General features: G+C 41.1%; 1 non-coding gene across 1 annotated transcript; it reads right to left on the bottom strand.

Moving 5' to 3' along the window:
* Positions 1–1,012: 1,012 nt before the first annotated feature.
* LOC145392549 (5S ribosomal RNA) lies at positions 1,013–1,131 on the bottom strand. The gene has a single exon (XR_013896002.1). It is a non-coding gene; the product is annotated as a 5S ribosomal RNA (ribosomal RNA).
* Between the last annotated feature and the right edge of the window lie 9,797 nt (positions 1,132–10,928).

The raw sequence follows: 10,928 nt of genomic DNA, 5'->3' as shown, positions 1-10,928 counted from the left end.
TTGCTCATAATCATGTTATGTAACAGAATTGAAAAGGCAAATACTTTCCACATCTAGTAAGTTCAGATCTGCTGTCACCTAATCCCAAGGATCCATTCCCCTACAATTTAAATAACTTGTAAAACGTTTTCAGGTAAGTCTAGCTGAAGTACCCAGCATGGTGGCTGTCTGGTACATAAAGTTACTCAATACAGTATAAGGTAATAAACCTTTAGGTGATAACACAATGTGGAAAAAAACAAACAAACTGACAATTGATTACTACTGTATAAAGATAAAATGGCAGATGAATTGCTGACTATTGCAGTTGTTGTCTGATAATCAGATCAGAACGTATTCTTTGTTGAAAAGAAACTAATATAGTCTTCACTGTGCTATTTTATGATAGGTATCATATGGAATAAATAAAACAACGGAAACTTATTTTCAAGACAATGAATGAATAGTATAGCTTTTTGCAGTACATGTACGAGGAACAGGAACAAAATACCTACAACTGTTTGCAAGGCCTGAGTTATTTCCCGCCACACACTGATCTTCGTTTTTTTATCAACTAACCGGAGGAAATTTTTCATAACATAGCTAACTAAAAGTTCTGTTGCCTCGTAGTTGCAAATTTTCTTACGCCTGCCTCCCCAGCCTTGAAGGAGAAGTTTCATAATTGGAATTACGGTATATAAATTGTTGCCCTACCAGTAAAGAATAATGCTTGTCAATTAATGTATCGGCTTCTTAAGATAAAAAGGAAATAAACTGATTGACATTAAGGACCAGTGAGAAATGATGCACAGGCAGAGAGAGAGAGAGAGAGAGAGAGGGTATAATCTATCTGCTAAATGTCAAGAAATGCAGGTAATTAAAAAAAAAAAAAAAAAAAAAAATTGAAGAAAAAGAAACCATCCATCCATTGCCAGACGCCATGTATCCCAAAAGGGGTGGCCAAGGGCTTAGAGTTAATTGTTTTACAGGGAGGGGCACCAATCCTCCACCAACCCCACTGGACACGTAGGGATGCCAACAGCATCTGGTGTTCCCAGGCGGTCACCCATCCAAGTACTAACCAGACCCAACGTTGCTTAACTTCGCTGATCGGATGGGAAGCGGTGTACTCAACGTGGCATGGCCGTTGGCAAAAAGTAACCAAATCTCAAAAATACCTAAACTACCCTGGCCTAGGTTAGGGATTGTTGAAATACAGTCAAACCAAAAGCCACAACTACTTGCAGAAATACAAATGCTTATACTAGTATATAAACTTTGTGAAAACTGAAATTTACCTATCCAGTTCACCAATATCCAATTATTACCGTAATAACATAGCTTTGCAACAGCTAACTTTAATTTTAACCAAATAATCAATAAAATCACAATAAAAGTATTAACTGAAGAAAGCGGTCTCTTTGGCAAATAGTGCTGTAATTTTTGGGAAAAGAAAGAGTCTGAGACCCTTCATGACTGGCAAAGTAAGCAGTTGTATGACAAGTTCACTGATGTTGACCTGCTACTCACCACTTTTACTTGGCTTGTTCTGGGACCGGGCGTGGTCAGCTGCAGTACTGCCCTCATGCTCTGTCAGCATTTCAAAAGTACCAACACTGTCATCATCATCCCCTGACTGATGTTCAGTGTCACCAGTTGAAGGACCAGCAATTGGTTCGGGATGAATTAAGCGATAAGCATGATATGCAATGCACTTTTCTGCTGCCACCTCACTCAAAAACTCTTGTCCACATATTTCACAAGAATACCTGTCAAAGGCATAATTATATCACATAAGAAAATCTTATTTAAAAAAAACGATAAAACAAGCTAAATAACACTGTAATGTATCCTATAATCAATCACACGAATATGTAACAGTCACCCAAGCAATAAGTTAACATTATTTCCATTTTATTCCTTCATCCAAAACAGTTAACTTTTGGACTCTCATCCCGACTGAATTCTATGGAGAAATTGGGCAAATATGGTTACTGCATATACCTCTATAACAGATTATATATTTTCTGGTCTGTTTTAGTGTGATGTGATTGATTTCCCCCCCCCCCTCCCCAAGATAATCACCTATCTTGGAGACAGGCCCGCATGAACCAATGCAAATTTACAAAAAATGAAAGTCACATTCATGCAATTCACACTAAAACAAGGAAATCATAATTCTGGCAACCCTAACCATACCTAAGCAAACCTTAGGTTTGACTTGGTTAAGTTGGGTCAGGTTTGGTTAGGTTAATGTCCTGGAGGGAGGGGGGGTGATTTATTTTTTTTTTTTTGTGTGTGTGTGGGTTGTGCTGCATAGGTGCAGTTGATTCTGACAATAATAACAAACTAAATTATTCAAATCACACTAAAAATCACCAGGGAAATATACTCATGTACAAATATATTGTACTTATAAATATATATATATATATATATATATATATATATATATATATATAAATATATATATATATATATATATATATATATATATAAATATATATATATATATATATATATATATATATATATATAAATATATATATATATATATATATATATATATATATATATATATATATATATATATATATATATATATATCCAAAATAGGGGTTTAATATGATTCTCGGTAATCAGTGCATATATAACATAGAGCATGCTGATTGCTTATGACAGGTAAAAAAAAATCGAACGATTATAATGCGGTTAGGTTAGGTTCAGAGGGTGTTATTTGGAAGAATGAACATTCCTGGATGCATATTATTCTTAAATTCATAGCATGAAATGAAGAAGCTTTTAATAGCGTTCAATTTAACAAACAACTAAACCCTTCTAGTCAACACTAAGAATGAAACTCCTTTTAACATTTCTTGGGAGCCTGTTCATCGTGCTAGCCCTTCCTATCATGTTTTCAGTACAATAGCCAGTCTGCAAGGAAATGAGATGACAACTTTTTCATAATGACATTTTATGCTCTTAAGATAAACGTAGGGGCATTACTTACAATTTTCGTTCCATTCCGAAGCAGAAATTAAGGCCAGTAGGAACCGTTTACTCTTCCGCTGTTTTTAAGGAGGACCAACCTCGCAGTGGATTTGTAAACTTGTTTCAATGGCTGCAGTTATTGCGGTAGGACATATGATAAACTCGACAATTTAGGGATCCAAGCATCTTTCATGGTTTGGAAATGCATCTATATCCCTCAAGACAACACATAATATGAAAATACTTATGACTGGCTGAGAAGTTACGTAAGAATTTGGTAATTATGTATTTTCGTTGCAACGAAACCAAAACCACAGTCAAATCATCGGACGCGACGGCCATTCTGGGGCTGAAGGTGATAGATGGTGCGAGACGGAACCTTTAAATTGATTTATTTTCGTAATAAAGTACAATGTCAGCATTCCTTAACATCGTAGAGTCATTAACATGATTATTTGTTATCCATCATAATAAAAAAAACATGAATGGTCATCTTCTGATATTGCAATTTAAACACAATGCTAAGCTCCCCAACTGGCTATATTCCGCTACACAACACGCTGATTGGTAGTTTGAGTATGCACCACTGCAGAGGCAAACTCCTCGGTGAGGAGTTTGACTTTCCAACAGCGGAATCTCAAATCCCTTTGACTTTTCGAGGTGCTACAATAAACGCCTTATTGCGCCGTATTTCTAATTTTGTGAGAAGTGTTGTTTACTTCTTATTGAACGATGATGAAGAGACTTATTACTTTGTGAAAGACGATTATTGTATTTTCTGATACATTCTATAAGATCCAAAGTTCTTGCCTCTTACTTTCATCAAGATGAAAGATTTGGATATGCGTAGGGTTTAGGAATATAGGCGTAGATAATTTTGGGTATTGATAACTTTAATTTACAATAAAGGGGCGAATAGCAGGCCGTCGTGATGCTTGGTGCTTAAAGTAGTAATCGGCTTTATTCGTATAATACAGTATAAATGAGAGAGAGAGAGAGAGAGAGAGAGAGAGAGAGAGAGAGAGAGCACCTATACAAGTTGTGAAATTACGTGAACTACTACGTAAGGAGTGACCAAATGGGGAATGTTTACTAGTAACGTAGTACTGTATACAGTAAATGTAACCTCATGAAATATACGGATAAACAAAATCCTTGCACATTGTTCCCAACCGCTTTTTTTCGTCTAACTAGCTAACAGGACATTCAACAGTTACCATCGTATATGTGACGTAAGCAGTAGGCGTTACACCCACCAATCACAAAACTTCTGACATGCTGGCATCATCCATTCAGAGGCTGAGCGAGGTGTGGTGACTGAGGCTTTGAAAGTGAGCCAGTGTGGTCCACTTTTATGCATGGTCGTGGAGAGTGAGGTTGTGTGCTGCTGGCCTCTCCTCTAACTTCCTAGGGCTGCCTCACTGGCAATTAGTTTTTTTTTTTTTTTTTTCACCCTTCTGGTGTGTGTTAGGCTAGCTAGTTTCTCACTTTCCTCCCCTCCCTGTTAGTTTGGAACAGTAGGTGTCTGTTCCTGTGTACTGAGATTACCTTTGCTTGCTGCCCACGGAGGGTCCCCCCCCCCCCACTGATCGCTCTGGGGCGTGAATTAACATGGTCGGGCCTCCCTGGAGTGGTTTGAGAGGGCAATTTCAGCTTTAGGTGTTTGGTCCCAGTGTGTTTTGTCCCTTGCTCGTTTTCGTCCTTCTTCCCACTTCCCCCATTGGGGGGGGGTTACTATGTCGGACGCTCCTGCCGCCTCCCCCCCTTTAGGGGGGGAGCTGGTCCTGACGAACCTAGGACTGCTAAAGGGGAGCTGGTCCTGACGAACCTAGGACTGTACCACAGACTGACCGCCCCCTGACTAAACGGCCCCAGACTCGTACCAATCTGGACATTAGTGTAAATAATGCACAGTTTGTAACGCTCCATGCTCTCGGTTCCACATCCTTGAGCAGTATCAATCCTTTCATCATCAAGAAAATGATTGATTACTGTGCTGGGGAGGTGGAACAGGTGAAAAAACTTGCAAATGGAGACCTCCTCATCAAAACCTTCAACTCTTCCCAGGTAATAGATTTGATGAAACTTCGTAAGTTCCATGAATATGATGTCGAGCCGAAGATCCCGCACACCATGAATTCCTGCAAAGGTGTTATCACCTGCAGGGATCTTATGGTTATGGAAGAGGATGAGATCATACGGGAACTTGCTCAACAGAATGTAATCAATGCCCGATTTATAACCAGATTTTCTGAAGGCATGAGGACGAAGACTGCCACTATTGTCTTGACTTTTGGAAAAGTTTCACTCCCAGACCATGTCAAAATTGGATACGAAATTGTTAAAGTAATGCCTTATATCCCTAATCCACTTCGTTGTCTAAGGTGTCAATTGTACGGGTATGGCAATAAGACTTGTCAGGCTTCCCAGTCAGTGTGTGGCAAATGTGGAACACAGGGACATGATGCTGAACACAGCACATTGGAGACGGTACGTTGTTTTCACTGCAAGGGCGCACACTCCACTTTCTCTAGGGATTGTCCCAAGTGGAAGGAGGAGAAGGAGGTCTGTGTAGTAAAAGCAACTGAGGGCATTTCTTACTACGAAGCCAGGAAAAAGGTGAAGGAGTTGCATGCAACTCCCACGCCAAATAGGTCCTACGCTTCGGCAGTAATGTCCCGTCCCGTGATGTGTTCTGTTGAAACAGACTGACCCTGAACCTGTTCCTCTTGACACACACTCTACCTCTCCATCTGAGCCTCCTATCCAATCCACCTCTCAAACTGACACCCTTGTTGCACCTTGCTACTCTCAGGCTGCTGCTGCATCTCAGTCAGTAAAGCCTAAACAGAAGTCTGACAACTCTAGTAAGAGTAGTATGACCACCCTTACGAAACAGCCACGGCCTCATGTCCTTCCTGCTCCTGGTCCAGCGAGGGAGAGAAGAGTTAGCTCTTCCTCGGGGGGCTCTGGGAGAGCAACATATGGAGGTTTCCGTTAGTAAGCATCGGGATAGGTCCCCCGGTAGCCACTTATCCGGCGGCGGGTGGCATAAAAAAGCTAAGCACACTGGCCCCTCGTAAATCTTAAACCGCCACATTCACTGTGTTACAATGGAATTGTAGGACTCTTGGGAATAAAGTCCAAAATATAGCAATTTTGCTATCTATACATAGGCCAGACGTTGTTTGTTTACAGGAGATGCGCTTCGTGGATCACCCTGATCCTCCACAGTTCAAACACTACCATTCGTATAGAAGATATGATGGTCACGGAGTTGCCATATACACACAAATCACACCCACAAACAGAAGTGGTTCTAAATTCTACTTTGGAAGCTGTTGCGTGCAGAGTAAAATTTAATAACATGTATCTGTCTATTTGTTCTATCTACTGTCCTCCCCGTGGTCCCATTGATGGTGATGCTTTCACTTCCCTAACCCATCAACTTCCGGATCGAAAATTAATTTTAGGTGATTTTAACATCCATCACTGTCAGTGGGGAAGCTTGAGGAGTGATGGTAGGGGGGAGCAAACAGCCGACCTAATATTACAGTCAAACCTCTGTCTTCTAAACAATGGTAGAGTGACTTGTGTAGATGACCGCACTGGCAACATTCATGTATAGATCTGTCCTTGTCATCTCCCGACATACACACTAACATCTCTTGGGACCCGTATGACGACTCAATGGGTAGCGATCATTTTCCAATCTTTCTGTCTTATATACACGACGATTCTCGGCCTCCTCCACCATCTAAATTTAACTTTAAGAAAGCAGGATTTTTGAGAAACAGCCAACAGAATCAAACTTTATTGCCTACAAAGCAGCTAAGGCTGAGACAAGGAGGACAATTAAAGCAGCAAAACGGAATAACTGGCGTAGTTTTGTGTCCACGGTGAATCGGTCCACCCCACTAAGTCAGGTCTGGTCCACCATAAATGTACTAAACAACAAGTACACTCGGTCACCGATCACCACACTTGAGGTGGCCGGGAATGTCATTGACGATCCCGTGGACATTGCCAATACTGTTGGCGACCATTTTGTCCAGGTAAGCAGCTCAGACAACTATGATCCTCGCTTTCTCCACCATAAGCATACGGCTGAGCTGCAAAATTTCGACTTTGCCACTGAAGACGGAGATACCAGCTACAACTCCGAATTTACATTAGATGAACTTCTCCTTGCCCTTAAATCCTGTAAAGGCTCCAGTCCCGGTCCATCCACCATTACGTACGGTATGATTCAGCATCTTACTCAGGCCAACCTGAGTAAGCTGTTAGCAGTGTACAATGAGATTTGGGCGTCTCGCACGTTCCCAAACTCATGGCACTACGCGCACATCATACCGATACCTCACCGGGATGGTCGCCTTACGAGTCCCAGTTCGTTTCGACCTATTGCGCTGACTGACTGTCTATGTAAGGTCTTTGAACGTATGGTTAATAAAAGGTTACTTTTTGTTTTAGAGTCGAAGGGTGTGTTAAATGATCAACAGAGTGGATTCCGTAAATACAGGTCCACTTTGGATCATTTAGTGCACCTGGAGCATTGCATAGCCGAGGCTTTTGCCAATCACAAATTCATGATAGGAATTTTTCTGGATATTCATAAGGCTTATGATATGACCTGGCGAAACGGAATACTACGTAAACTCTACGCTTATGGTTTAAGAGGTAATTTGTCCGTTTTCCTTCAGAACTTCCTTACTGACAGAACGTTTTCTGTCAGGTTACCCTGTAATGTACCTTCGGACGTATTTGTCCAAGAGAACCGGGTGCCACAAGGAAGTGTGCTTAGCCCTACTTTGTTCAGCGTTGCCATTAATGACATTTTGTCGTCTGCTTCCGTATCCAAAATGATTAGATACTCACTCTATGCTGATGACTATGTAGTGTGGCACTCTTCCTGCAATGCACAGTCCTCGGCAGAGCAGATTCAACTGGCACTTGAATCTGTTCAGTGTTGGGCCCTGGAGTGGGGATTTAAATTTTCCGTCCCTAAGTGTGTTGGTGTTGTTTTTACTCGTAAACTTAACGTACCTCCTTTGCATTTGACTTTAGACAACCAACCGATACCTTTTCAAAATTCAGTAAGATTCCTGGGTCTACATTTTGACAGTAGGCTCAGTTGGAGAACACATATTAATCATTTGCTTGTTTCATGTAATAAAAAAGTAAACGTCCTCAAGTTTCTTTCCGGTAAATCGTGGAGAGCAGACAGAACGTCTTTATTGATGGTGTATAAGTCCCTTATCCATTCTCAGTTTGACTATGGCTCACAAGTGTATGGGTCGGCATCGAATGCTGTACTCCTTAGACTTGATGTGCTTCAGAACGTTTCTTGCGTATATGTCTCGGAGCCCTTCGATGTACTCGTGTGGAGCAGTTGGAAGTGGAGGCTAATGTGCCTCCCCTCTGTTTACGACGTGACCACCTGCTATTTTCTTACAGTATCACCACCCACCGTAAACGCTCCCTTGGCCTTCCAACTTGTCGGATCCTCCTACAGTGGGAATACCTGCTGTATGCGGCTCTCAAGTCGGTGGCTGTGAGGCTTCACTTCCTCTGTGAGGTGTTAGGGTACGACCTTTCTAATGGGGATCAGGTTTTAACATCTTGCTACCACATTTAATACTGACTGGCTCCCCGTTGCAAAGTACAAGCCGCTGGAGGTGGAGGTACGACAGTTGTTCCAGATGATCCTCATTAGACACCTAGCATTATTCCACTTGTACACCGATGACTCTAAGATGGATGAATGTGTGGGTGCGAGTGTGTGATCTATGGAGTGCCACATCCGTTTTCGCCTGCCCCCTCATACGTCTGTATTCACTGCCGAATTATTTGCCATAGATCAAGCTATTGACTTTGCTTTGCATTCAGAGCAAGACAGTTTTGTCATTTTTTCGGACTCTAAGTCAGCCTTTCTGGCAATTCATTCATGTAGGACTGATTCACATGAGGTCCTGGGACGCATTATCAATAAGCTGCACACATGTGCTAAATCCTTCTCTCTGATCTGGGTGCCTGGTCATTGCGGTATTTACGGCAATGAGCAGGCTGACGTACTAGCTAAATCGGCTGTAGAACTCGAGGAGGCTTGGGACGTTCCTCGTGAGCTACAGTCTAGTCTCTCTTTCGGAAAGAAATTAATTAATCTTCTGTGGCAAAGTCAGTGGACCGACCTGGCAATTCCATCTGTCAAAAGGACCATATGTGACTGGTCCAGTTCCTCCCGAGGAAACAGACTGGAGGAGGTCGTTTTAGCCCGCCTCTGCATGAATTCCACCCTATTGACACATATGTTACCATATATTAACAGACAATTTCCACCGCGTTGTACCACCTGTGATGCAGTGTTATCTATTAGTCACATCCTTTTGTACTGCAGTAGGTATGCTGGGGAACGTACCTCTCTGGCTGCCTACTGTAGGACAAATGCGCTCCCTTTCGCACTTGATTCTGTCTTGGGTGATGGGGACGTTGGTGTGACTAATAAATTGATGACTTTCCTGAAAGAGACAAGATTACGTAGAGAGTTATGATTTATTTTTATGAACTTGGTTGTGGTTTCCTTATATATATATATATATATATATAGGGATATGGTTTCTGTGCATATGTAAATAAATCAATACACTTTTATATATTTGTGAACCGCAGGAGGAGGTTACATTTATGTAAATGTGTATTTTTTTTTCTTTCTTTTGTTCAGGACCAGTAAATTTGTAATTATTTCTTTTATTATTTTTTATTTTTTTAATATATCAATTTGATAACTATTTGATTATTTTGTAGTAGCATAGCAATGAGTTTACATGTGATGTATTCATAATCATGAATAATAACTTAATATTGGTATGAAATAGATGCAAATATTTCATATCATTATTTTGGCTTTCATGATTATCGATTCGTGCTGGCCTAATGCCCCTTCAGGGTGATGGCCATAAAAAAAAAAAAAAAAAGTGTGGTCGCCATGAACAGACCTCGAAGACGAATAGTTACTCGCGGGCAAATAGTAGCTCTCCGAGAAGAGGGCCTATCAGTCACCGTCATCGCTATCAGACTCGGGGTTTCCACCCGTACTGTCATGAAATGGATCAGGAGACAAGGTGGAACAGGAATATTAACCGATTTAGGTATTTATGAATACCGTAATGCTTGGATATTTCTGAATCACTTTCATATTTGAAGTAGAAATTACTTGCAATGTAGGAAGAATCTGTGTTGGTAAATGGGATAAACAGACTATTGTTTCCCTCACTTACCAATTGTCTGTTGAATCTTAATTTCAACAATTAACTTTTAACTCCAATAAGGTCGTATACAAGAGCTGTAATAAAATGTAAGAATTAGTCCTATTCTTATGATTTTTTTATTGGTAAGTTATATCATTATGGCAATGCTGATATTTGTAATCGTAAATTATGACAAGAATAATCACAGTAAATAATGGTAAAAACACATGCATAAGCAGTTTTCTTAATACATGCAGAGAGAAGACCACGGCCACGGCTAACAGCTAGGAAGGAGGATGCGGCCATCATAGCAGCAGTGCAGAATAACCCCTTCACAAATGCCGTGGCCATCAGGGAGGAATTACGGCTAGACGTTTGCAGCGCAACTGTGAGGTCACGCCTGCAAGAAGCCGGCGTGCATCAGAGTCCCTGCCGTGAAAGAATTCCTATCTGAGCAGAACCGTGTCGGTTGCCTCGAATTTGCCCAGCAGTATGTAGGCAGAGATCAGGAGTTTTGGTGTGGAGCAGTCTTTGCGGATGAGAAGACATTTGCCAGTACTGATCACGGGAAATTCATTTGTGGCGGCCTAATGGAACGAGGAAAGTAAACACAATGTTTTAATTCAAGGGGTCAGTAGTGTGACGAAACTGGGTAACAAGAAATATACGGGTGCAGGTTTTATACGGCAAAGGTGAATTATTAACACAATA

This window comes from Coenobita brevimanus, chromosome 22, assembly GCF_032717465.1.
Source record: "Coenobita brevimanus isolate Jiangsu-jjx chromosome 22, ASM3271746v2, whole genome shotgun sequence".
Classification (NCBI taxonomy): Eukaryota; Metazoa; Arthropoda; class Malacostraca; order Decapoda; family Coenobitidae; genus Coenobita; species Coenobita brevimanus.
The sequence above is the reverse complement of the archived record's forward strand: the minus strand, read 5'-3'. Positions and strand labels throughout refer to the sequence as shown.